The sequence below is a fragment of the Carcharodon carcharias genome, chromosome 2, assembly GCF_017639515.1.
Source record: "Carcharodon carcharias isolate sCarCar2 chromosome 2, sCarCar2.pri, whole genome shotgun sequence".
NCBI lineage: Eukaryota > Metazoa > Chordata > Chondrichthyes > Lamniformes > Lamnidae > Carcharodon > Carcharodon carcharias.
This window is the reverse complement of record NC_054468.1, coordinates 4188072-4215863: the sequence shown is the minus strand read 5'-3', so window position 1 is coordinate 4215863 and position 27792 is coordinate 4188072.

Sequence of the window (27792 nt, the reverse complement as noted above, 5' to 3'; positions counted from 1 at the left end):
TAATTAAGAATGGATGGTAGGGCACTCAAGGTATAGCTCTAGTGGGGGTGTTTTTTTTTTTAAATAATGGAAATAGGTGGGAAAAGGAAAATCTTTATAATTTATTGGAAAAAAAAGGAAGGGGGAAACAGAAAGGGGGTGGGGATGGGGGAGGGAGTTCAAGACCTCAAGTTGTTGAATTCAATATTCAGTCCAGAAGGCTGTAAAGTCCCTAGTCGGAAGATGAGGTGTTGTTCCTCCAGTTTGCGTTGGGCTTCACTGGAACAATGCAGCAAGCCAAGGACAGACATGTGGGCAAGAGAGCAGGGTGGAGTGTTAAAATGGCAAGCGACAGGGAGGTTTGGGTCATTCTTGCGGACAGACCGCAGGTGTTCTGCAAAGCGGTCGCCCAGTTTACGTTTGGTCTCTCCAATGTAGAGGAGACCTCAATGGGAGCAACGAATGCAGTAGACTAAGTTGGGGGAAATGCAAGTGAAATGCTGCTTCACTTGAAAGGAGTGTTTGGGTCCTTGGATGGTGAAACAAAATTTGACCCCATCCAATAATGAAGGTGTTAGGACAGGAGACTGGAAGATTAGGGGTGAATTTTCCCCATGTCGGGTGGTCTATGGGTGAGCGGGCACAGACAGGCACAGACCCGATCTCCACCGCTGACCAGCTCCGTGCCGCCATTTTACATGGGCGGATTAAGACCCACGCAGCGTACTCCACGACTCCTGTGCATCGTGGGAGTGGGTGAGCAGCAGTGGACACGCACCGACCATCGAGTCCAATGGCAACCCAACAGCCTGAATAACTGAAGGGCTGGCATCCTTGGAAAGGCTGTTCACAATGGCTGGGCAAAGAGCTCAACAGAGGGGCAATGGAGGTGACGCAAGGTAGGGCAGCGGGACAGGCCAGGCCGGAGGGTAGATCGGCGGGGCAGACCAGGCCGGAGGGTAATCCAGTGGGACAGGCCAGGCCGGAGGGTAATCCAGCGGGACAGGGCAGGCCGGAGGGCAGGGCAGTGGGACAGACCAGGCCGGAGGGCAGGGCAGTGGGACAGACCAGGCCGGAGGGCAGGGCAGTGGGACAGACCAGGCCGGAGGGCAGGGCAGTGGGACAGACCAGGCCGGAGGGCAGGGCAGTGGGTAGGGCAGTGGGACAGGCCAGGCCGGAGGGTAATCCAGCGGGACAGGGCAGGCCGGAGGGCAGGGCAGTGGGACAGACCAGGCCGGAGGGCAGGGCAGTAGGACAGACCAGGCCGGAGGGCAGGGCAGTGGGTAGGGCAGTGGGACAGGCCAGGCCGGAGGGTAGATCGGCGGGGCAGACCAGGCCGGAGGGTATTCCAGCGGGACAGGCCAGGCCGGAGGGTAATCCAGCGGGACAGACCAGGCCGGAGGGTAGATCGGCGGGGCAGACCAGGCCGGAGGGCAGGGCAGTGGGACAGACCAGGCCGGAGGGTAGATCGACGGGGCAGACCAGGCCGGAGGGTAATCCAGTGGGACAGGCCAGGCCGGAGGGTAATCCAGCGGGACAGACCAGGCCGGAGGGCAGGGCAGTGGGTAGGGCAGCGGGACAGGCCAGGCCGGAGGGTAGATCGGCGGGGCAGACCAGGCCGGAGGGCAGGGCAGTGGGGCAGACCAGGCCGGAGGGCAGGGCAGTGGGGCAGACCAGGCCGGAGGGTAGATCGGCGGGGCAGACCAGGCCGGAGGGTAGATCGGCGGGGCAGACCAGGCCGGAGGGCAGGGCAGTGGGACAGACAAGGCCGGAGGGTAGATCGGCGGGGCAGACCAGGCCGGAGGGTAGATCGGCGGGGCAGACCAGGCCGGAGGGTAGATCGGCGGGGCAGACCAGGCCGGAGGGTAGATCGGCGGGGCAGACCAGGCCGGAGGGTAGATCGGCGGGGCAGACCAGGCCGGAGGGTAGATCGGCGGGGCAGACCAGGCCGGAGGGTAGATCGGCGGGGCAGACCAGGCCGGAGGGTAGAATGGCGGGGCAGACCAGGCCGGAGGGTAGATCGGCGGGGCAGACCAGGCCGGAGGGTAGATCGGCGGGGCAGACCAGGCCGGAGGGCAGGGCAGTGGGACAGACTAGGCCGGAGGGTAGATCGGCGGGGCAGACCAGGCCGGAGGGTAGATCGGCGGGGCAGACCAGGCCGGAGGGTAGATCGGCGGGGCAGTCCAGGCCGGAGGGTAGATCGGCGGGGCAGACCAGGCCGGAGGGTAAATCGGCGGGGCAGACCAGGCCGGAGGGTAGATCGGCGGGGCAGAGCAGGCCGGAGGGTAGATCGGCGGGGCAGACCAGGCCGGAGGGTAGATCAGCGGGGCAGAGCAGGCCGGAGGGTAGATCGGCAGGGCAGACCAGGCCGGAGGGTAGATCGGCGGGGCAGACCAGGCCGGAGGGTAGATTGGCCGGGCAGACCAGGCCGGAGGGCAGGGCAGTGGGTAGGGCAGTGGGACAGACCAGGCCGGAGGGCAGGGCAGTGGGACAGACCAGGCCGGAGGGTAGATCGGCGGGGCAGACCAGGCCGGAGGGTAGATCGGCGGGGCAGACCAGGCCGGAGGGTAGATCGGCGGGGCAGACCAGGCCGGAGGGTAGATCGGCGGGGCAGACCAGGCCGGAGGGTAGATCGACGGGGCAGACCAGGCCGGAGGGCAGGGCAGTGGGGCAGACCAGGCCGGAGGGTAGATCGGCGGGGCAGACCAGGCCGGAGGGCAGGGCAGTGGGACAGACAAGGCCGGAGGGTAGATCGGCGGGGCAGACCAGGCCGGAGGGTAATCCAGTGGGACAGACCAGGCCGGAGGGTAGATCGGCGGGGCAGTGCGCCCCTCGTTTTTCAGGTGAGTGCCTAGCTGTCCTCCTGGAGAGGTGGCAGTGCAGCGGGAGGTCATTCTTCTGAGGGACGGGAGGCAGAGGCCCCCCCCTACCTGACCAAGTGTGTGTGGGAGGAGGTGGCCGAGAGTGTGAGCTCCCCATGTGCGATGCACATGGCTCCAGTGCTGCAAAAAGTTCAAGGATCCCCTGCGCTCGGGGAGGGTGAGCATTATGTTGCCTCAAGTCACTTAATGCAGCTGTCACCCTCTCCCCCAGCACCCCCACCAACTCTGGGCTCACTGACTTCATTGAATCCCTCACTGCGTGGATCCCTCGCTGGGTGGGCCAGCAGAGACTGCCCACGTCCAGTTCACCCTGAGAGGGTTGGGATGGGTTCTGCACCCACAGCATGTGTGACACTGATGCCCAGAGTATAGAATGGGGGTGAAAGTCAGGGGCCTGCGCCTAGGCCCAGCGCTGGGACTGGGAAGCCTGTCAAAGTCAGCGTGCTAACATGCTGGGAGGGCAGCTTCCAGTTAGCGGGGCATCAATCCATCTGCTGGTGTTGGCGCTCCACCTGCTTGTGCCCCCTTGCTTAGCAAAGTAACACCTTGTGGTGCCACATGTGAAGGAGGCAGCATTTGGGCAGTGGGGGTGGGGGTGGGGGGTCAGCCCTGGCTCGTTTGGGTGAGTGTGCGGCAGCTGTGGGGTGATGAAGAGTTGGAGTCCTGCAATGTCCCACTCTGGCTGGGGTGGCAGGGATGCGATGGGAATTCAGGTACAGGCTGGACTAGTCAATGCTCCTCTCTCCTGTTCAGGAAAAGACTGCGCACAGTGCGTCTGAACGGATGCCGACTGGTGGAGGCCAGGCCCAGTTGGCCATTCTTATAGCTTTAGAACAGCAGACCATGGATCTGGAGAGGCACCTTGTGCCCAGGTACACCGGTGGCGGGGAGGCTGGGGTGCCAGGGGGAGGTATGTTTGGTGAGCACTCAGGTCACCATGTGTGTCCCAGCCACTATGGCAGTGCTGAATGGTCAGTGACTGAAGTTTGCAACATAGGCTCCCCATTGATTATGGAAGGGTGAGCGCATAATGATCCGGGGGACAGGGATGCACATTGACATTGTCTCGATTTGAACGAATCAGCGGATCAGGGCCGGAGGGCGAGGCAGAGGACTCATCTCTCACACCTGAAGCCCCCTGAGCAAACTCACTCACCAGTGTCACACCATCTCTGCCAGGCAGGCACCAGCGCAGATACTAGCACCTCGGTAAGAATTAGATCTTCGGCTAGCGTCCCGGGGCACAGCAGTGAGGGCACTTCACACTCGCGTGAGTTGCGGGCGGAGACAGAGAGTGCCCAGTCGGAGGGCTGCTGGGGACCAGGTCCATGCTCAGTTGGTGGCTGATGATGGACCTCTGGAGTCGTCCGTGAAGCAGCAAACGCTGGAAGTGCAGCAGGGTATGTGGGAGGATCTGGCGAAGATACATGAGGCTATGTGTGGCATGGTGCCCGTGCTGGAGGAATCCACATGGAGCATCACTGATATGTTGACCCTCATGTCCGAGCCCCATGCTTCCTCCATGGAGAGAGTGGCGACTCTTGTGGAGAGGCTCCTCCAGGAGACCAATCAGGGCATCCTGAGGATGCGCTCGGACCAGCAAGCCCTCACATCGGCATTGACCTCAGCTGGTCAGTGCCAATGTGGGAGATGGTCTGGGCACCAAGTATCCCAGCTCGGTGCCCATCCATCTGCGGTGAGCAGGGAGGTCCGAAGCGACCTCATGTTGGTGCAGCAGCTGCCTGTTGTCTCTGTGGGCTCCTCTCAGGGAGCTCCAGATGAGGGTAGCAGCTCTTCTGCCAGTGACCGTGGCATCTGAGGCTGCGGAGACTGGGGAGGCACAAGATGTGGAACTGGCAGCTCCCTCCCAGGCGGGGTCAGCACAGGCTCCACGGGCCAGAGGATGTCCGCCAAGGTCATCGAGGCCCACAGGACAGCAGAGTCAGCAGCTGGCTCAGATACCTCTCCCAGTGAGGGGGCAGCACCAAGACGTAGCACCCATGAGCGTAAATTTAAGGCATCTTAGGTACACCACGGGTTTCTCACTGGTGCTTTTCTGTTGGCCCATTGTACTTTGTGGAAGACTTGATGTGATGTCCAACACCATTTTTGTTTTGCTTTATGAAGTTACATTTGTTCAGTCAATAAATTCTGACATGTTTCCATGCCTCAGGGTGATTTCTTACTTCTGCAAGTGGATGGGAAGCCATGATGTTATGAGTGAGCGTTTGACATTGAGCTTTAGTGACAAGGGCCTTAACTAATGTTCCTATCCAGGCTGATTTAGCTCTCAGGTATTGAGTGTGGAGCCTGCAGATCTGGTGTGTGTTGAAAGTCCATCTGTGGTGTGCTAGCTGAAGGTTCATTGGATTAAAGCCTCCTGGATGTCTCTGCCTCCCTGGAGTATGCCCAGGTCAGCGTCTACCCCCTCAGCATTTCCCTGTGTGTGCTCATCCTCGGACCCACTGCTGGACTCATCGTGTGCAGCCGCAACCACTGCATCTACATCTTCATCATCCACTGTGTCCCCCATTTCCAGCAAGAGATTGTGGAGAGTGCAGCATGCAACCACTATCAGCGACACACAATCTGGGGGGTACTGGAGTGCGCCCCCTGAGAGTTCCAGGCATCAGAAGCGCATCTTGAGAAGACCGATGGCTCTCTCCACCACAGCCCTTGTGGTGCCGCGGCTCCTATTGTACCGCTGCTCAGCTTCTGTTCTTGGATGGTGGAGAGGCGTCATGAGCCACCTTCTGAGGGGATAGCCCTTGTCACCCAGCAGCCATCCATCCAGCCGGGCTGGAGCACTGAACAGCCCCTGCACCTGGGAGTGTCTGAGGATGTAGGTGTGGTGGGAGCTGCCTGGGTACCTTGCACAGACTTGTAGAATCAGCATCCTGTGGTCACACACTATCTGCACTTTGCATGAGGTCAGGTTCCAATCGTTGGAGAGCAGGAGAGAATGTCACTTTCTTCCCAGACTCTTCCCTCCAATATCAATGAAGGGTATTTCCTCAAACTCTAGGATTTGCATGGGGTGTCCACCCACACAGTTCGCAGAGATCTCAGGGCCAATCATCTGACAGATATAGTTGACTGACTCCCTTGAGAGACGGAGCCTCCTTCGGCACTGCCCCTCAGACATATTGAGGTAGCTGCTTCGCCGCCTGTAAACCCTGGCAGCAGGATAGTGGCATCTTCTATGGCCCCTTCCACCTCGCTCTTCCTGTTGGCCCTGTGCCCCTTGTGCCTGCGCCTGGCCTCCCAAAGACCCCTCCCCTGGAAGCTGAATGTGGACTCCTGGGTTCCTCCCCCTTCTGGCCCTCCCTTCCTCCTCAGAGGAGGTGCCTCCAGTGGAGCACAACTCCCAGTCCCAGGACCAGGGAAGGCTTCCTGAAAGCTGCAGGCTGCAAAAATGATCTGGAATGAAAAGTCCTGATCAAAGCTTTTACTCCTGTCCTAGCAGCTGGTATAAAGTTTGAAGCTCACTCAGGCCAGGGGAAGTTACTTTCACAATTAAAAACCTCAAACATCACACTCGCAGCCCCACTCACCCCCCCTTATCCCACCCATGGGGATGAGGTTTATACAAATGTCTCCTACCCACCTGTCCGAACTTATAGCACGCCTGCCTTCCTGATAATCGTGATGGTGCACGGTGATGCTCGCCCCACGTCACCACGCGTCATTTTACAGGCAGGTCTGCGGGACCCCACCCCACACACGCCAACCAGAAAATTCTGGCCTGGTGGAAAGAGGGAGCGTGGCACTAGGTACACTGCACTTGCAGAAAACCAGCATGGACATGGCAGGCTGAATGGCCTCATTCCATTATTCGAAGACGAGCACAGAAATAAGTTAACTTTGAACTTCAACATCTATGATTGTGTCTGGTTGATTCGAAAATGTTGGATTGAAGGGAGGTCAGAGGGTCTCCTAATCAGATTGCCAGTGTATGTCGGAAAATCACTCACCACCCACCTCATTCCAATCTCACTCATAATGAGGCGGATTCTTTGAGGGCCTTCAGAGAATTATTCTCTAACTATCTTACAGAAAGATCAGTGCGAGCAGACAGCAGTTCTGATAAATCGCGTCTGCCCTCCTCCTGCACAGGTTTCACTCGGTACAAAACCAATCCTAGAGTTTGAGGAATTACCCTTCATTGATATTGGAGGGAAGAGTCTGGGAAGAAAGTGACATTCTCTCCCGCTCTCCAACCATTGGAACCTAACCTCATGCAAAGCGCTTTTCGAACATGTACAGGAACTTGTGTCTCTGTGGTTTGTGCCGCTTACAGGATGTTGTTGTTTAGATGCTGAAACACTGGTTTTCTCAGAATGGCTCTGTCATGAACTATTATGTTAAAAGGAGTTGTTGACATTTTCTTCTCTTAAAGGATTAAAGTCAGAAGTGAGGGAGAGAGCACTGAACTCTAAATGTTATGTGCTGTGATTAAATGTAAGATGCTGGGCAATGTGGGTTTTCCTGGGGTCTGGGCTGACAGAAACCTCCTAACCTCCCTGATAGCTCAGTGACTATCTCGAATCAGCAGTTGTGCCAACAGATCAGTTAAGATTCACCTTCTGTCTAGGAAACAGAAATTGGACTCAGTTGCTTCAGTTTGCTAACCAGTCTGTTCTTAATTCCCCAACCCCCATTCCTGCACCCCCCACCCCAATCACGCTGGATGCCAAATTCACCTCAAGTCTGTTACACCCTCACAGCTGCATCCCGGCATTTCCACTGGTCTTCCTGTCATAACTGTGGTGGAAGATGGCAAAACATTAGAGTAACGTAAATAGTCCAGCTCAATCCCTGTACTTCCTAAAGCCTTTCAAACACCCTCTAAACTTTGCATTTCCCTAACTCTGGCCTGTTGTGCATTTACCAGTCACTTTGCCCCATCAATGGTTACATAAGAACATAAAAAATAGGAACAAAAGTAGACCATTCGGCCCCTCGAGCCTTCTCCGTCATTCAATAAATTCATGGCTGCTCTGCTTGAGTTTCAAATTCCACATCCCCATCTAGAACCACAGAAAAGTTACAGCACAGAAGGAGGCCACTTGGCCCATTTTGTCCATGCCAACCCGAGGACACCCAGGTGCAATTTCTAATCCCACCTTCCTGCACCCGGCCCATAGCCCTGCAGCTTACAGCACTTAAGGTGCAGATCCAGGTACTTTTTAAAAGAGTTTAGAGTTTCTGCCTCTACCACCAACTTGGGCAGCGAGTTCCAGACACCCACTACCCTCTGCATAAAAAAGTTCTTCCTCATGTCCCCCTACACCTTCTACCACTCATCTTGAATCTATGACCCCTGGTTCTAGAATTCTCCACCAAGGGAAACAATGTTATCCTGTCCATTCTATCTATTCCCCTCATAATTTTGTACACCTCGATCAAGTCACCTCTCAGCCTTCTTTGTTCCAAGGAAAATAACCCCAACCTATTCAATATCTCCTCATGGCTACACTTTTCTAACCCTGGCAACATTCTTGTAAACCCTCCTCTGCACTCTCTCCAGAGCTATTACGTCCTTCCTGTAATGTGATGACCAGAACTGCACACAATACTCCAGTTGTGGCCTCACCAGTGAATTACACAATTCCAACATTATATCCTTACTTTTATATTCTATACCTCTGCCAATGAAGGCGAGCATTCCATTAGCCTTCTTTACAACCTTGTCTACTTGAACTGCTGCCTTCAGGGACCTGTGTACTTGTATGCCAAGATATCTCACTTCATCTACCCCTCTTAGTATATTCCCATTTATTGTGTAAATCCTGAAACTGTTTGACCTCCCTAAATGTATGACCTCACACTTCTCTATGTTAAAATTCTTCTGCCACTTTACCGCCCACTCCACCAACTCGTTTTGGAGATTATGACTATCCTCTACACTATCAACTACTCGGCCAATCTTTGTGTCATCTGCAAATTTTTCAATCGTGCCCCCCACGTTCACGTCCAAATCGTTAATACATAACACAAACAGCAAGGGTCCCAACACCGAGGCCTGTGGAACACCACTTGAGACAACTTTCCATTCACAAAGGCATCCATTGACCATTACCCTTTGTCTCCTGTTACAAAACTAACCTTTTATTCAGTTTGCTTTTATGGGCTTTTACTTTCCTAACCAATCTGCCATGTGGGACCTTGAAAAATGCCTTGCTCAAATCCATGTACACAACATCCACTGCACTACCTTCATCAACCCTTCTTGTCACTTCCTCAAAGAATTCAATCTAATTTGTGAGGCAAGACCTTCCTTTAACAAATCCATGCTGACCATCCCTGACTAGTCCATGCCTTTCCACATGACAGTTAATCCTATTTCTCAGGATTGATTCTACTAATTTGCTCACCACTGATGTAAGACTAACTGGCCTATAATTGTTAGGCATTTCCTTTGATCCCTTTTTAAACAATGGAACTACGTTTGAATTTCTCCAGTCCTCCGGTACCTCCCCTGTATCTAGTGAAGATTGGAAAATCATCCTCAGAGCATCTGCTATCTCCTCCCTGGCTTCCTTCAGCAGCCTCGGAAATAATCCATCTGGCCCTGGTGACTTATCAACTTTCAAGGATTTCAACCCTTCGAGTCCTTCCTCTCTCTTTATGACTATCCCGTCCAATATCTCGCAGTGTTCCTCCTGGACTATATCTACATCCTCCCTTTCCTTTGTAAACACAGAGACAAAATATTCATTTAAAACCCTTCCCACAGCCTCTGCATCTACACACAAGTTTCCATCTTCATCTCTGATAGGTCCCAATTTTTCTTAACTAACCTTTTAGAATTAATATATTGGGAAAACATCTTTGGGTTATCTTTAACTTTACTTGCTAATCTTTTTTCATGCCCTCGCTTTGATTTCCTTATTTCCTTTTTTACTTCGTCCCTGCACTTCCTATATTCGTCTAGACTATCTGCAGTGCTTAGTTCTTTGTGCCTATCGTATGCTTTCTTTTTCTGTTTGATCTTCCCCTGTATTCCTCTAGACAACACAGGGGGGTGGGGGGGTGTCTAGATTTGGCAGTACCACTCTTACTTTGGTAGGGGACATGTCTACTTTGTACAATTAGGATCTCGCTTTTTAGTGCTTCCACTGGTTTCCCACTGTTTTATCCTCCAGCAGTGCTGTCCAGTCCACCTCAGCCAAGTCCCTTCTCATTTCTGCAAAATTTGCCTTCCCCCAGTTCAAGACTTTTACTCCTGCCTTATCCCTGTCCTGTTCCATGGTAATGCTAAATCTAACTGAATTGTGATCACTGTCCTCAATATGGTCGCCAACTGTCACTTCACCCACTTGCCCTTTTTCGTTCCCCAAGACTAGGTCTCGAATTGCATCTCCTCTCGTTGGGTTTGTCACTAATTGGTTGAAAAATTTTTCCTGGAAACACTGCGTGAATTTTTCTCCCTCAGTGCCCCTTATATTGTTTGAATCCCAGTTGATATTAGGATAGTTGAAGTCTCCTACTATTATTGCCCTCTTGTTCTTACAAACAGAAATTTGCCCACATATTTGTTCTATCTCCGTTTCACTTTTTGGGGGTCTGAAGTATGCTCCCAGTAGTGTGACAGCCCCATTTTTATTTCTAAGCTTAATCCATAAAGCCTCGTTTGGTGACCCATTTAGTAGATCATCCCTTCTCACAACTGGAATTGATTCTTTAACCATTAGTGCTACCCCCTTCCTTTTTTATCTCCTACTCTATTGTGTTTGAAGACTCTATAACCAGGGATATTAAGCTGCCAGTTTTGTCCCTCCTTTAGCCAGGTCTCCATTATAGCAATGACATCCTACTGCCATGTGTCTACCTGTGCCCTTAACTCATCTACCTTGTTTGTAATACTCCTTACATTGAAGTATGAACAGTTTAACCCCATCAATTTCCCTTGCTGGACACTTTGTAAACTTTGCTTCTCCTGTAACTCCATGTCTATCACAATGTCACTAGCTAATGTTCTACCTCCATTTTTCTGACCTGAATCTGACCTATCTGATCCTACTCCTGGGATCCCATCCCCCTGCCACACTAGTTTAAATACCCCCCAACAGAACCAGCAAAAGCCCCTGCAAGGACACTGGTCCCAGCTCTGCCTGGGTGCAGCCCATCTGGTTTGTACAGGTCCCACCTTCCCGAGAACCGGTCCCAGTGCCTCAAGAATCTGAACTCCTCCCGGCTACACCATCTCTCCAGCCACATGTTCATCTGCTCTATCCGCTTATTCCTGCTCTCGCTAGCACGTGGAACTGGGAGTAATCCTGAGATTACTACATTTGAGGTCCTGCATTTTAATTTACCTCCTAACTCCCTGTACTGAGCTTGCAGGTCCTCATCCCTTAGTTTACCTATGTCGTTGGGACCAATGTGTACCACGGCCACTGGCTGCTTACCTTCCCTCCCCAGAATGTCCTGCAGACGCTCCGTGACATCCTGGACCCTGGCACCAGGGAGGCAACATACCATCCTTAATTCACGTTTGCGGCCACAGAAGCGTCTGTCTGTGCCCCTAACTATTGAACCCGCTATCACTATAGCCCTGCCACTTGTTTTCCTCCCGCCCCTCTGAGCAGCAGAGCCACCCACGGTGCCGTGAACTTGGCTGTTGCTGCTTTCCCCTGAGAGGCCATCCCCCCCCAACAGTATCCAAAGCGGTACATCTGTTAGAGAGGGGGGATGACCACAGGGGACTCCTGCACTACCTTCCTGAGTCTTTTACTGTTCCTGATGGTCACCCATTCCCTTTCTGCCTGTGTAATCTTCACCTGTGGTGTGACCACCTCACTGAACGTGCTATCCACAACTTGCTCAGCATCACGGATGCTCCACAATGAGTCCACTCGCAGCTCCAGCTCTGAAATCCAGTTAGCTAGAAGCTGCATTTGGACAGACCTTCCGCATACATGGTCACCAGGGACACTGTAAGCATCCCTCATTTCCCACATCCTGCAGGAGGAGCATATCATGGGTCTAAGTTCTTCTGCCATGTCATCCCTCTCGATTAAGCTAGTTAAAAAATATGCTAGCTCGGGGGCTTATTTATGTTAGCTAGGAACCTTGTTTCTTGACTAATTATACTTGTACAGTACTACTCTATACTTTTTTTAATCTCCTACCTCAGTATTAAGCAATGAATTACTTTAAAAAAAAACTCACCAGGATTTACTCACCAACCAGCTGCTTTTTTTAAAAAATCCACTTTCAGAAGAGTGTCCCTCACAGGTCTGGTTCCCTCCTGGAAGCATTGCCTCTCCCTCTCTCTCATTTCTTTTTTGGTTTGAGGGGGAGGGAGAGATGGAAACAATACAGCAATGTAATGTTTGAGTCTATTCCATTCTTAGACAGTGGGTCCTCCTCGATCCCCTTCTAAGTTGCGGTGACTGCACTGACTTCTCCCAGAATGCTTCTCAGTCACTTCTCTCTATCGCCCTCTGTTGGATGCTCTTCCTCTTGTTGAGGGCAAGGGTCCTTCTCTTCAATCCGTTTCTAACCCCAATAACCTTTGATTCCCTTGTCTAACAAGAATCTATCTACCTCTGTCTTAAAAATATTCATTGACTCCGCCTCCACCACTTTCTGAGGCAGAGAGTTCCAAAGTCGGACAGCCCTCGGAGAGAAAATTTCTCCTCATCTCTGTCCTAAAAGGGTGACCCTTAATTTTAAAACAGTTCCCCCTAGTTCTGGACTCACCCACAAGAGGAAACATCCTTTCCACATCCACCTTGACAAGGCTGTTCAGGATCTTGTATACTTCAATCAAATCACCCCCTCACTCTTCTAAACTCCAGTGGAAACAAGCCCAGTCTGTCCAACCTTTCCTCATAAGACAACCCACTCATTCCAGGTATCAATCTAGTAAACCTCCTCTGAACCGTCTCCAACACATTTACATCCTTCCTTAAATAAGGAGACCAAAACTGCTCACAGTGTTCGAGGTGCAGTCTCACCAATGTCCGGGGTAACTGAAGCATAACATCTTTATTTTTATGTTCAATTCCTCTCAGGATCACAGAATCACACAGTGCAGAAGAGGCCTTTCGGCCCATCGAGTCTGCACCAACATGTGAGAAACACCTGACCTACCTACCTAATCCCATTTACCAGCACTTGGCCCATAGCCTTGAATGTTATGATGTGCCAAGTGCTCATCCAGGTACTTTTTAAAGGATGTGAGGCAACCCACCTCCACCACCCTCCCAGGCAGCACATTCCAGACCGTCACCACCCTCTGGGTAAAAACGTTTTTCCTCACATCCCCCCCTTAACCTCCTGCCCCTCACCTTGAACTAATGTCCCCTTATGACTGACCCTTCAACTAAGGGGAACAGCTGCTCCCTATCCACCCTGTCCATGACCCTCATAATCTTGTACACCTCGATCAGGTCACCCCTCAGTCTTCTCTGCTCCAACAAAAACAACCCAAGTCTATCTAACCTCTCTTCATAACTTAAATGTTTCATCCCAGGCAACATCCTGGTGAATCTCCTCTGCACCCCCTCTAGTGCAATCACATCCTTCCTATAATGTGGTGACCAGAACTGCACACAGTACTCCAGCTGTGGCCTCACCAAGGTTCTATACAACTCCAACATGACCTCCCTACTTTTGTAATCTATGCCTCGATTGATAAAGGCAAGTGTCCCATATGCCTTTTTCACCACCCCACTAACATGCCCCTCTGCCTTCAGAGATCTATGGACACACACGCCAAGGTCCCTTTGTTCCTCAGAACTTCCTAGTGTCATGCCGTTCATTGAATACTTCCTTGTCAAATTAGTCCTTCCAAAGTGTATCACCTCACACTTTTCAGGGTTAAATTCCATCTGCCATTTATCTGCCCATTTGACCATCCCGTCTATATCTTCCTGTAGCCCAAGACACTCAACCACACTGTTAACCACCCGACCAATCTTTGTGTCATCTGCAAACTTACTAATCCTACCCACCCCCCACCCCCACCACACCCCCCCCCCCGCCCCCACCGCACACACACACCCCCTCCCCCCCCACCATCACCACCACCACATAGTCATCTATGTTGTTTATATAAATGACAAATAATAGGGGACCCAGCACAGATCCCTGTGGTACACCACTGGACACTGGCTTCCAGTCACTAAAGCATCCTTCTGTCAGCACTCTCTGTCTCCTACAACTAAGCCAATTTTGAATCCACCTTATCAAATTACCCTGTATCCCATGTGCATTTGCCTTCTTTATAAGCCTCCCATGTGGGACCTTGTCAAAGGCTTTGCTGAAATCCATATAAACTACATCAACTGCACTACCCTCATCTACACATCTGGTCACCTCCTCAAAACATTCAATCACATTTGTTAGGCATGACCTCCCTCTGACAAAGCCATGCTGACTATCCCTGATCAAACCTTGCCTCTCCAAGTGGAGATAGATTCTCTCCTTCAGAATTTTCTCCAATAGTTTCCCTACCAATGACGTGAGACTCACTGGCCTGTAGTTCCCTGGCTTATCTCTACAACCCTTCTTAAATAGCGGAACCACATTAGCTGTTCTCCAGTCCTCTGGCACCTCCCCCGTGGCCAGAGAGGAATTAAAAATTTGGGTCAGAGCCCCTGTGATCTCCTCCCTTGCCTCCCTCAGCAGTCTGGGACACAAATCATCCGGACCTGGAGATTTTTCCACTTTTAAGCCTGCCAACTCCTCCAATACCTTGTCACTCCCTATATCAATTTGCTTAAGAACCTCGCAGTCTCTCTCCCTGAGTTCGATACCTTCATCCTCATTCTCTTGGGTGAAGACAGATTTGAAGTATTCGTTCAATGCTCTACTGATGTCCTCTGGCTCCACCCATAGATTTCCCCCTTGCTCACTAATGAGCCCTACTCTTTCCCTGGTTATCCTCTTCCCATTGATATACTTATAGAATATCTTGATTTTTTCTACTTTTACCAGCCAGAGCTTTCTCACATCTCCTCTTTGCTCTCCTAATTGCTTTCTTAAGCTCCACCCAGCACTTTCTGTACTCCACTAATACCTCTGCAATTTGCTTCCATTGTACCTGCTAAAAGCCTCTCTTTTCTTTTCATGTCATAATAAAGAACAGCATTCCATTAGCCTTCTTAATTACTTTCTGTACCTGCATAGGAACATTATGTAACTCATACTAGAACACCTAGATCTCCCTGCACCTCCGAATTATTCAGTCATTCTCCATTTAAGTAATACTCTGCTTTTTTGTTCTTCCTGCCAAAGTGAACAGCTTCACATTTTCCCACATTAAACTCCATTTACCAGATCTTTACCCACTCACTCAACCTATCTATATCCATCTGCAATCTCCTCATGTCCTCTTCTCAACATACTTTCTTAGCTATTTTTGTGTTATCTGCAAATTTAGCTACCATGCCTTCACTCCCCTCATCTAAGGCATTGATGTAAATTGTAAAAAGGTGAGGCCACAGCACAGACCCCCACAGGTCTCCACTAGTCACATCCTGCCAATCAGACAAAGACCCATTTATGCATGCTCTCTGTTTTCTGCCAGCCAGCCATTCCTCTATCCATGCTAATATGTTACCCACTACACCATGCGCTTTTATTTTCCATAATAATCTTTGATGTGACACCTTATCAAATGCTTTCTGGTAATCTAAGTACTGCATGCCCACAGGCTCCCCTTTAACCACTGCGCATGTTACTCCTTCAAAAAAACTCCAATAAATTGGTGAAACATGATTTTCCTTTCACAAAACCATGCTGAATCTTCTCGATTGCCTTGAGCTCTTCTAAGTGCCCAGCTATAACCTCCTTAATGATTGATTCTAATAACTTCCCCATGACAGACATCAAGCTAACTGACCTATAGTTTCCTATAGGTCCCTTCCCTTCCTTCCTTCTTGAATAGAGGGGTTATATTTGTTACTCTCCAAACTGATGGAACCTTTCCAGAGTCTAGTCATTTTTGAAAAATTAACACCAATGCATCAACTACCTCATTAGCCACCTCTTTTAAGACCTTAGGATGTAGTCCATTGGGACCTGGAGACTTGCCAGGCTGCAGCTCCATCAGTCTGCTCAGTACTATTTCCCTAGTGATTTCAATTTCACCAAGTTCCTTTCTCCATTTCACCTCCTGATTTGAAGCTATTACCCGGGATGTTTTTTCTATCCTCTATAGTGAACACAGAAGCAAAATATTTGTTATTTGCTTCCACCATTTCCTTATTATCTACTATTAACACCCCATTGTCACCCTCTAGAGGACCAACCCTACTTTACTTACCCTTTTCTTTTTTAAATACCTGTAGAAATTCTTGCGATCCGTTTTTACATTTCTAGTGAGCTTCCTCTTGTGTTCTAATTTCTTTCTTCTGGTTGTCTATGCCTCACACCCTGGAACTCCTTCCGAACCCCCGCCGCCTCTCCCCACATAAAACCTTCCTGGAAATTCACTTCTTTATTTTGGATATCGCACCCCACCCAATTTCTCCATCTCTACTCTGGTTCTCTTTAATTTTTGGTTATGCATTCGTAAAATGCAATGGGATATTTTTCGATGTTGGATTGATGAGAAGGGGAACTCTGTATGAGCCTCTTCTCTGTGCTTCAATGTAGTGAGTGTCTGCTTTGTGAAATCTCCTGACTACAACAGGATTCATTGTCAGGTGCCAGGGAAGAGTCCAAAAGACCTTTAATTACCCTTTGCTATGAAATGTTTCTGTAGTTCTGCAACATTCTTTTGTTTGATTAAATTAGTTCAGTTCATCGCTCCGCTGGAATGGGAGCCTCTGTGGATCCTGATGCCACAAATCATTGCTTTGAAATCTAACACAGGTGGGCAATTTAATCAGTAGATTGCACTGAGGCACAAGCTGCGTTAATTCCAAGGCTAGAACTCAGCAACAAAAACAAAAATAGCTGGAAAAACATCTGCAGAGAGGGACACAGTTAACGTTTCGTGTCCATATGACTCTTCATCAGAGCTAAAGAAAAGGAGAAATGAGGTGAAATATAAGCTGGTTGAGGGGGTGGGACAGGTACAGCTGGATAGAGGGCCAGTGATAGGTGGAGACAAAGAAGAGATTGCCAAAGATGTCATGGACAAAAAGACAAAGGGGTGTTGACAGTGATGATATTAGCTGTGGAATGTGCTAATGGTGACATTAAGGGTAGAAAGCAGGACGAGCAAGGTACAGATAGTCCTAGTGGGAGTGGAGTATTGGGAAGGGATCGAAATAGGCTAAAAGGTGAGGATAAAACAATGGATGGAAATATATGTAAAAATAATAATAGAAATATGTGGGAAGAGAAAAATATATTAAAAGAATACATAAATTGTTAGAAAAAAGGGGGATGGGAAAGGGGGTGGGGATGGAGGAGAGAGTTCATGATCTAAAGTTGTTGAATTCAATATTAAGTCTGGAAGGTTTTAAAGTATTTAATCGGAAGATGAGGTGCTGTTCCTCCAGTTAGCGATGAGCTTCACTGGAACAATGCAGCAGGCCAAGTACGGACATGTGGGCATGAGAGCAGGGTGGAGTGTTGAAACGGCAAGTGACAGGGAGGTCTGGGTCATGCTTGCGGACAGACCGAAGGTGTTCTGCAAAGTGGTAACCCAGTCTGGGTTTGGTCTCTCCAATGTAGAGGAAACCGCATTGGGAGCAGCGAATACAGAGATTAAATTGAAGGAGGTGCAAGTGAAATGCTGCTTCACTTGAAAGGAGTGTTTGGGCCCTTGGACGGTGAGGAGAGGGGAAGTAAAGGAGCAGGTGTTGCACCTTCTGTGGTTGCATGGGAAGGTGCCATGGGAGGGGGTTGAGGTGTAGGGGGTGATGGAGGAGTGGACCAGGGTATCCTGGAGGGAATGATCCCTATGGAATGCCTATCATGTTTCTGGGAGGGAGAGGAAGGTGTGAGGGCGGATGCGCGGGAGATGGGCCGGACACGGTTGAGGGCCCTGTCAACGACCGTGGGTGGAAAACTTCGGTTAAGGAACAAGGAGGACATGTCAGAGGAACTGTTTTTGAACAGATGCGACGGAGGTGAAGGAACTGAGAGAATGGGATGGAGTCTTTACAGGAAGCGGGGTGTGAGGAGCTGTAGTCGAGGTAGCTGTGGGAGTCGGTAGGCTTATAATGGATATTGGTGGACAGTCTATCACCAGAAATTGAGACAGAGACGTCAAGGAAGGGAAGGGAAGTGTCTGAGATGAGCCATGTGAAAATGATGGAGGGATGGAAATTGGAAGCAAAATTGATTAATTTTTCCAGCTCCAGACAACAGCATGAAGCAGCACCAAAGTACATCATCGATGTAACGGAGAAAGGGTTATGGGAGAGGGCCGGAGTAGGACTGGAACAAGGAATGTTCCACATACTCCATAAAGAGACAGGCATAGCTGGGGCCCATGCGGGTACCCATAGCCACATCTTTTATTTGGTGGAAGTGAGAGGAGTTAAAGGAGAAATTGTTCAGTGTGAGAACAAGTTCAGCCAGACGAAAGAGAGTAGTGGTGGATGGGGATTGTTTGGGCCTCTGCTTGAGGAAGAAGCTAAGGGCCCTCAGACCATCCTGGTGGGGGATGGAGGTGTAGAGGGATTGGACGTCCATGGTGAAGAGGAAGCGGTTGGGGCCAGGGAACTGGAAATTGTTGATATGATGTAGGGCATCAAAGAAATTGCGGATGTAGGTGAGAAGAGGCTGGACAAGGGAAGAGACAATGGAGTCAAGATAGCAAGAAATGAGTTCTGTGGGGCAGGAACAGGCTGACATGATCGGTCTGCCGGGACAGTCCTGTTTGTGGATTTTGGGTAGGAGGTAGAAGCGGGCTGTCCAAGGTTGGGAGACTATCAGGTTGGAAGCTGTGGGAGGAAGCTCTCCAGAGGAGATGAGGTCAGTGACAAACCTGGAAACAATGACTTGATGTTCAGTGGTGGGGTCATGGTCCAAGGGAAGGTAGGAGGAAGTGTCTGTGAGTTGGTACTCAGCCTCTTCGAGGTAGAAGTCAGTGCGCCAGACAACAACAGCACCACCCTTGTCAGCGGGTTTGATGACAATGTCAGGGTTGGACCTGAGAGAACGGAGTGCAGCAGGTTCAGAGAGAGACAAGTTAGAGTGGGTGAGAGGAGCAGAGAAATTGAGATGACTGATGTCACGCCGACAGTTCTCAATGAAAAGATCAAGAGAAGGTAAGAATCCAGAGGGAGGGGTCCAGGTGGAGGGAGAATCTTGGAGGTGGATAAAAGGATCCATTGAATGGGGAGAGGACTCCTGCCCAAAGAAGTGAGCCCGGAGACGAAGACGGTGGAAGAAGAGTTCAGCATCGTGCTGAGCCCGAAATTCATTGAGGTGAGGGCGTAAGGGTATGAAACTGAGTCCTTTGCTGAGCACTGAACGTTCAGCATCGGAGAGGGGAAGGTCAGGGGGTATAGTGAATACACGGCTGGGGCTGGGATTGGAAGACGGGGTGGGGACAGAGGGACGGGCAGGGGTGGAGGGCCCTGGATAGGCTTTGGCGTTGATGAGTTGTTGGAGCTTGCTCAGCGTATCTGTCCCACATTCACTGCTATTTGCTGGAGGCAGGAGCCAGTGTTGTTTACCGACTCTGAGCCCTGTTACAATCCCCAGAGAGAATGATAAGGTTTTTAGAAGAAAGGAATTCCCATGATGCCAACAGAAAAAAAACTGCTGGACTTTTTAAAGCTTTTACTGTAGCAAACCAATGAAAATTAACATAATTCAAAGATTAATTAATAGGAGGAGGATTTCAAATAAAACGGTAAATTTTGCTTTAAATAGTCATTACAACAAAGATACGACTCATATAGTTACAAGCACTCCCATAACTTCCTCCACAAATGTGGGACCACATGCAATCTCACAGTCTTTCCAACTCAGCCTCCGCTATGTAGGATTTCTCACTTCCCACTCAATTGTTTCAGCCTTTGAGTCACATTTACCAACAGCCATATTCCTGCTAAAGTCCCTGGACAGTTACCACCGACGAAGTCCATGTCAACAAAATCTCTCTCACTCAGGTCATGACAGTCCTGATGGCACGGAATTCCCAGAGACTCCCTCCTTCAATCCCTTTAAATGGTCCGGTGCACTCTCGCACCATCTCAATAGGAGAAATGGATACCTTTCAATCCACAATCCCTTGCCCATCCTGTGTTCAGTGTTCTGTCTTTTTCAACTGTATAACCCACCATCTCTTCTGTATTCCCAGAAAATCTGCTTCAGCATCAGGATCTGTTCTAAAATTACCGAACAGATATCTGTTCCATTCTGAGAGAGCCTGAACTGTCTTTTCTTTGCATGAACCCTGTGTTCTCAACTGCCAAACAGAAAAAAATGGGTGAAACCGAACCCTGCAGCAATTAGCCTTCTATATACCCTTTGCTTCTTAGCTGTTCATGCCCATGGCAACCCCATGTTATGTGGGAGTTTCTTGGAACATAATGAAATCATAATCAGGAAACCAATTACTCCCCAGTCCATCTTACTGTTAAAAGGGCATCACACAAAAGACAATACAGGCTTTTCCTAGTACATAGGTCCTCACAGACCCTTCCATTTCCCGATTGTCATGGATGTGCAAACTGAACAGGTTAGATGAAAAAAGCCATGGTAAATGATGTTTGCAGGTGCCATTGAGCCATGTGGTGGGGATGGTGAGAACATGACTAAGTATCTGGTGAACTGGAGAAAAGCATGGGAAGGCAGGGGTATGAAAACCAGTGGATCAAAGATCCAATTTATGGACAATCAGCTTAAGAACTGGGGAGAGGATAAGAGTGAAGATGTAAAGATTATGAGAGAATGTTTGGAGAAAGTGAATAGTTACTTGGGGTCAACGGTGGCAGAAGATGGAAGTATTGAAATGGAACTTAATCAATGGATTAGCAATAGTTGCAGTAATTTGAAGAGGTGCGGTAGAGTGTTACGTGATAGAAAAATTTCACTGAAATGAAAAGGAAGAATCTACAAGACATGTGAGACCAGCCATGTTGTATGGTGCAGAAACCTGGGCAACATCAAGGAGAGAGCAATAACAACTGGGTACTAATGAGATGCAGATGCTGAGATGGATGTGTGGAGTAATGAGAAAGGACAAAATCATTGACCAGCACATCATGAGGGTCAGTGAATATTATGAGAGCATCGAAGAACTGTCTAAATTCTAAATTTACTGTCTAAACTCTGTTTCCCAGCCGTAAGCAGGGTTTCAGAGCTCTACTTCTTGAGCAACTGAAGTTAGTTAATTTAGGAAAAGCAGCTTAAACCAGCTTTTCTGTAACTGGGGCCAGCTAGCTCCTTAGCTTGATAAGGATATAGAAACCAGCACTGAGTTAGCACAGAGTGCAACTTTGACCAGAGTGCTGGGAGTTGGGTGATTAGCGAGTCAGGTGAGGAGGGGAAGCAGGTGCTCCTTTGCTTTTGACTTTTGTATCTTATTCACCCTTGGTACTTTCTTGACCACAGGGCTAGAAGCTAACTGTTTGGTGTGTATCTGGTAAATAGGTAAGGTCTATTCCTAAGGTTTAAAAAGAGTACAAACTGGTGGAAAGGCTAATAAAATATATAAAAAAAAGGAAATTAATTGAATAAAATAATTTAAGAAGTTAATAAAGACACATTAAGGATGGCAGGACAGGTGATGTGTCAAGGCTGCAGCACGTAGGAGCTCCTGGATAACATTGTGATCCAGGGAAAACGTGTCTGCAGTAAGTGTTTGCGGCTCGAGGAACTTCGACTTAGAGTCATTGAGCTGGAGGCTGAGCTGCAGACACTGCGACACATCAGGGAGGGGGAAAGTTACCTGGATACTTTGTACTGGGAGCATCTCTTAGGACAGCGTCTCCTGATTTGGTCAGTGGTCAGGGACAGGAGGGTATGACTATTAGTGAGGCAGGTGAGGGATCCTGCAGAGCAGCAGCCTCAGCCCTTGCTTTTGTCCAACAGGTTTAAGGTTCTCTCAGCTTGTCTGGATGAGCATGGGGGCTGCAGGGTGGATGAGCAAACTGACCATGGCACCATCATTCAAGTGGCGGGGTTGGGGGGGGGGCGCAAAAAGGAATGTATTGGTAGTAGGGGACAGTATAGTGAGGGCGATTGACACTGCTCTCTGTAGCAAAGAGTGAGAGTCCAGACAGCTGTGTTGCCTGCCTGGTGCCAGGGTTTGGGATATTTGCTCAAGACTGGAGAGGAACTTCCAGTGCAATGGGGAGGATCCAGTGCAAGGGGGAGGATCCAGTGCAAGGAGGAGGATCCAGTGGAAGGGGATGGATCCAGCTGTTGTGGTCCATGTACGTACCAAACAAGGAAAGAGGTTCTGCAAAGTCAGTATGACAAGCTAGGCACCAAATTAAGAAGCAGAACCTCAAGGGTAATAAGCTCTGGATTGTTACTTGAGCTACATGCAAATTGGCATAGGGCAAATCAGATTAGAGAGATGACTGTGTGACTCAAAGACTGGTTTGGGAGAAGTGGGTTCTGGTTTGTGGGGCACTGGCATCAGTAGTGGGGAAAGTGGGGGTTGTACTTGACCCGCGTTGGGGCTGGTGTTCTAGTGAACTGCACAACGAGGGAAGTAGAGAGGATTTTAAACTAAATATTGGGGGCAAGGGATCAACTTTGGGAAGATGTGGTAAATCAAACAGTAGACACAAGACAAAAGAGAAAGGTATTAATATGGGAAATGGTAAACAGATTGTGACAGGAAGGGTTAGAGAGTACAAAGCTAGGATCACATCAGCAGGTAAGTCTGGAAGTTACAAAAAAAGGGACAAAAACTAAAGGCTCTGATTCTGAATGCACATAGCATTTGTAACAAAAATGATAAACTTGGAGCATAAAAAGAAATAAACACAATCTGCTAATTATTACACCGACACAGCTGCAGGATAACATAAACTGGGACCTGAATTTTGAAGCGTACATGACATTTAGGAAGGACAGGAAGATAGGAAAAGGTGGAGGGGTGGCCCTGTTAATTACTGATGGGTATTAACACAATAGAGAGGGAAGACCTAAGTTCAGGAAACCAAGATGTAGAAAAGTTTTGGGTAGAGATGAGAAATAATAAAGGCAAGAAGCTGTGAGATTGGTATACAGGCTCCGTAACAGTACTCACGTGGTAGGGCAGAATATAAAGGAAGAAATAATGGGAGCTTGTCAGAAAGGTACGGTGATGATCATGGGAATTTTAATCTACATAGACTCAGAAAATCGGATGGTAACCTAGATGAGGAGTTCAAAGGATGTTTACAGGATTGTTTCTCAGAACAACACATTCTGGAGCCAACCAGAGAGCAGGCTATACTAGACCTGGTTTTGTGCAATGAGATAGAGTTAATTAATGACCTCATAGTGAAGGTGCCCCTAGGAGCAGGGATCATGGTATGATTGAATTTTATACTCAGTTTGAGGAAGTGAAGAGAGGTTCCAAGACTAGTATATTAAACTTAAATAAAGGCAATTATGAGGGCATGAAAGCAGAGCTGACGAAAGTGAGCTGGCAAATAAGGGATAGGTCAATAGAGGTGTAGTGGCACACATTTAAAGGGATATTTCAGAATACTTAGTAAAGCTACATTCCAACGAGAAAGGAAAATTCCAAAGGGAGGATCCACCAGTGGTGGTTAACCAAAGGACGTTAAAGACAGTATCAAACTTAAAGAAAAAGCATATAATTGTGCAAGGATGGGTGGCAGGTCAGAAGACTGGACAGAATATGAAGAACAGCAAAGGAAGACTAAAAAATTAATAAGGAGGGAAAAATTAGAGTATGAGAGAAAGCTAGCTAGAAACATAAAAGATAGTAAGAATTTCTATACATATTTAAATGAGAGTTAACAAAGTGAGTGTTGGTCCTGTAGAAACTAAGTCTGGAAGTTAATAATGGAAAATAAGGAAATGGCAGATGAATTGAAGCAGGTATTTTGCATTGGTCTTCACTGTAGAGGCTGAGTAACACCTCAGAAATAACTGTAAATCAGGGATTGAAAGGGAGGGAGGAACTCAGGAAAATTACAATCACTAGGAAAGTGGCACTGAGCAAATTGTTGGGGCTGTGGGCTGACAAATCCTTGGGTCCTGATGGACTTCATCCCAGGGCCTAAAAAAAAGTGACTAGTGAGATAGCTGATGCTAAGATAAAAGCAAAATACTGCGGATGCTGGAAATCTGAAACAAAAATAGAAATTGCTGGAAAAACTCAACAGGTCTGACACCATCTGTGGAGAGAAAGACAGAGTTAATGTTTCAAGTCCGTATGACTCTTCTACCTTGACTACATCTCCTCACACCCTGCTTTCTGTAAGGACTCCATCCCATTCTCTCAGTTCCTTCGCCTCCATCGCATCCGTTCTGATGATGCCACTTTCCAAAACAGCACTTCTGACATGTCTTCTTTCTTCCTTAGCTGAGGTTTCCCACCCAAGGTGGTTGACAGGGCCCTCAACTGTGCCCAACCTATTCCCGCACCTCTGTCCTCACACCTTCTTCTCCCTCCCAGAAACATGATAGGGTCTCCCTCATCCTCACTTTTCACCCCACCAGCCTCCGCATTCAAAGGATCATCCTCTGCCATTTCTGCCAACTCCAGCATGATGCCACCACCAAACACATCTTCCCCTTCACCCCCCTGTTGGCATTCTGTAGGGACCGTTACCTCTGGAACACACTGGTCCACTCCTCCATCACTCCCTAAACCTCAACCCCCTCCCACGGCACCTTCCCATGCAATCACAGAAGGTGCAAACCTGCCCCTTTACTTCCCCTCTCCTCACCGTCCAAGGGCCCAAACACTCCTTTCAAGTGAAGCAGCATTTCACTTGCACTTCCCTCAATTTAGTCTACTGCATTTACTGCTCCCAATGCGGTCGCCTCTGCATTGGAGAGACCAAACGCAGACAGGGTGACCGCTTTGCAAAACACCTTCAGTCTGTCTGCAAGCATTACCCTCCCTGTCGCTTGCCATTTCAACACTCCACCCTGCTCTCATGCCCACATGTCTGTCCTTGGCTTGCTGCATTGTTCCAGTGAAGCTCAACGCAAACTGGAGGAACAGCACCTCATCTTCCGACTAGGCACTTTACAGCCTTCCGGACTGAATATTGAGTTCAACAACTTCAGATCATGAACTCTCTCCTCTATCCTCACCCCTTTTTGAACCCCCTTTTTCCGTATTTTTTAATTTTCATACATATATTTTTTTCCCACCTATTTCTATTATTATTTTTAAAATTTATTTCCATTCATTGTTTCAGCTCCACCTTTTAGCCTATTTCAATCTTTTCTCCCAAACGGTCCCCTCCCCCGAATCCATCCCGACTAGCACCATCTATCACTGTCTCATCCTGCTTTCTACTCTCAATGTCAGCATTAGCACCTCCTTCAGCCAGTATCACCACCATCAACAGCCCTTCCACCTTTTGTTTCTGACATCTTTGTCAATCTCTCCTTTGCTTCCACCTATCACTGGCATCCTATCCAGCTTCACCTGTCCCACCCCCTTTAAACAGTATATATTTCACCACATTTCTACTTCTCTTTAGTTCTGAGAAGAGTCATCCGGGCTCAAAACGTTAACTCTGTCTTTCTCTCCACAGATGCTGTTAGACCTGCTGAGCTTTTCCAGCGATTTTTGAGATAGTTGATGCACTGGTTTTAATTTTCCAAAATTCACTAGATTCGGTGAAGGTTCCATTAGATTGGAAAATAGCGAGTAACTTCTTTATTCAAACAGGGAGGGAGACAGAAAGCAGGAAACTACAGGTCAGTTAGCTTAACATCTGTCATAGGGAAAATGTTAGAAGTTATTATTAAAGACGTTATAACAGGGCACTTAGAAATATTCAAGGCAATTGGAGAGAGTCAATATGGCTTTGTGAAAGGGAAATCATGTTTAGCCAATTTTTTGGAGTTTTTAAGAAGTAACATGTATTGTGGATAAAGGGGAACCAGTGGATGTACTGTACTTATATTCCCAGAAGGCATTTGATAAGGTGCCACATTAAAAGTTATTCTGGAAAATAAAAGCTCATGTTGGAGGGGGTAACATTGGCATGGATAGAAGATTAGCTAGCTAACAGGAAACAGAGTAGGCATAACTGGGTCTTTTTCGGGTTGGCAAGATGTAACTAGTGGAGTGCCACAGGGATCAGTGCTGGGGCCCCAACTTTTTACAACATATATAAATGACTTGGATGAAGGGACCAAAGGAATGGTTGTGACGTTTGCTGATGACACAAGGGTGGGTAGGAAAGTAAATTGTGAAGAGGACATAAGGAGGCAACAAGGGGACATAGATAGGTTCAGTGAGTGGGCAAAGATCTGGCTAATGGAGTATAATGTGGGCAAATGTGAAACTGTTCATTTTGGCAGGAAGAATAAAAAAGCATATTATCTAAATGGTGAGAGATTGCAGAGCTCAGATTCAGAGGGATCTGGATGTCCTACTGCATGAATCACAAAATGTTTGTATATAGGTACAGCAGGTAATTAGGAAAGTTAATAGAATGTTACCATTTATTGCGAGGGGAACTGAATATAAAAGTAGGGAGGTTATGCTTCAGTTGTTAAGGACACTGGTGAGACCACATCTGGAGTATTGTGTGCAGTATTTGTCTCCTTATTTCAGGAAGGATGTAAATGCTTTGGAAGCAGTTGAAAGATTTACTAGACTAATACCTGGGATGGGTGGGTTTTCTTATGAGGAAAGGTTGGACAGGCCAGGCTTATATCCACTGGAGTTTAGAAAAGCAACAGGTGATTTGATTGAAACCTTTAAGATCTGAGCAGTCATGACAGGGTGGATGTGGAAAGGATGTTTCCTCTTGCAGGAGAATCTAGAACTAAAAATATGGGGTCACCCATTTAAAACAGATGGAGAATTTTTTCTCTCAGAGGGTAGTGAGTCTTTGGAACACTTGCTCAAAAGCCAGTGGCAGAGTCCTTAAATATTTTTAAGGCAAAGTTAGATAGATTCTTGATTAACAAGGGGCAGGGGGGGGGAGAGGGGGTGCGGGGTGTGAAAGGTTATCAGGGGTAGGCAGGAATGTGGTGTTGAGGTTACATTCAGATCAGCCATTATCTCATTGAATAGTAGAGCAGACTTGAGGGGCCAAGTGGCCTAATCCTGCTCCTAATGCATACGTTCGTATGGAGAAAGTAGCCAAGAGATTGAAATGGTATGGACGAGGGGAAATGTGGTGTGGCAAGTGATGAAGATGCGACTGCAGGATGAAGGAGTAGAGGAAAGACAAAGACCAGATGGAAAGATGCGACGGTGAGAGAATTGAACATGGTGGGATTGGTGAGAGGAATTTGACTGACAGGAGACAGAGAAGGGTGACCAACCAGCATTGTGGTAACCCCAAGTCAAATGGGTAAAGCTGAAAGAAGCCACCAGTGCCACTAATAAACTGATTAGGATTAGCCTATAGTGCTTCAATCTAATAAAATATTTCTAATTAAGAGCAAACACAGCCCTAGCTATAATGACAGAAAATGCTGCAAACACTCAACAGGTCAGGCTGCATTGGTGGAGAGAAACTGTTCACCTTGATTACTAAGCATTTGGGCACTGTTGCATTGGAGTAGGGACATGGGCATGCTTTGAACAAGTCCTTACTTATCCCAGCCTCACATTCCTGACATCCAGTGAGGCAGGAACCCCTACAGGTGCCATATGTCCTTCAGGTTTCTCATCCAGGAGAAACCCTGATGCAGACTCAGTATGACTAACCAGGAGAGGCAGCAGAGTTGAGCATTGCATTTTTAGTCTGATCAAGAACAAAAATGCTGGCTCTCCCCCAGTCCAGAGTAATGGCAGCTTTGTTGCCAATGTTAGTTTAATAATCTGATCAGTTTATCTAACACTGACCCGCACCCCGCCGCTACAATACTTGCCGAGCTTGTTGCCTCT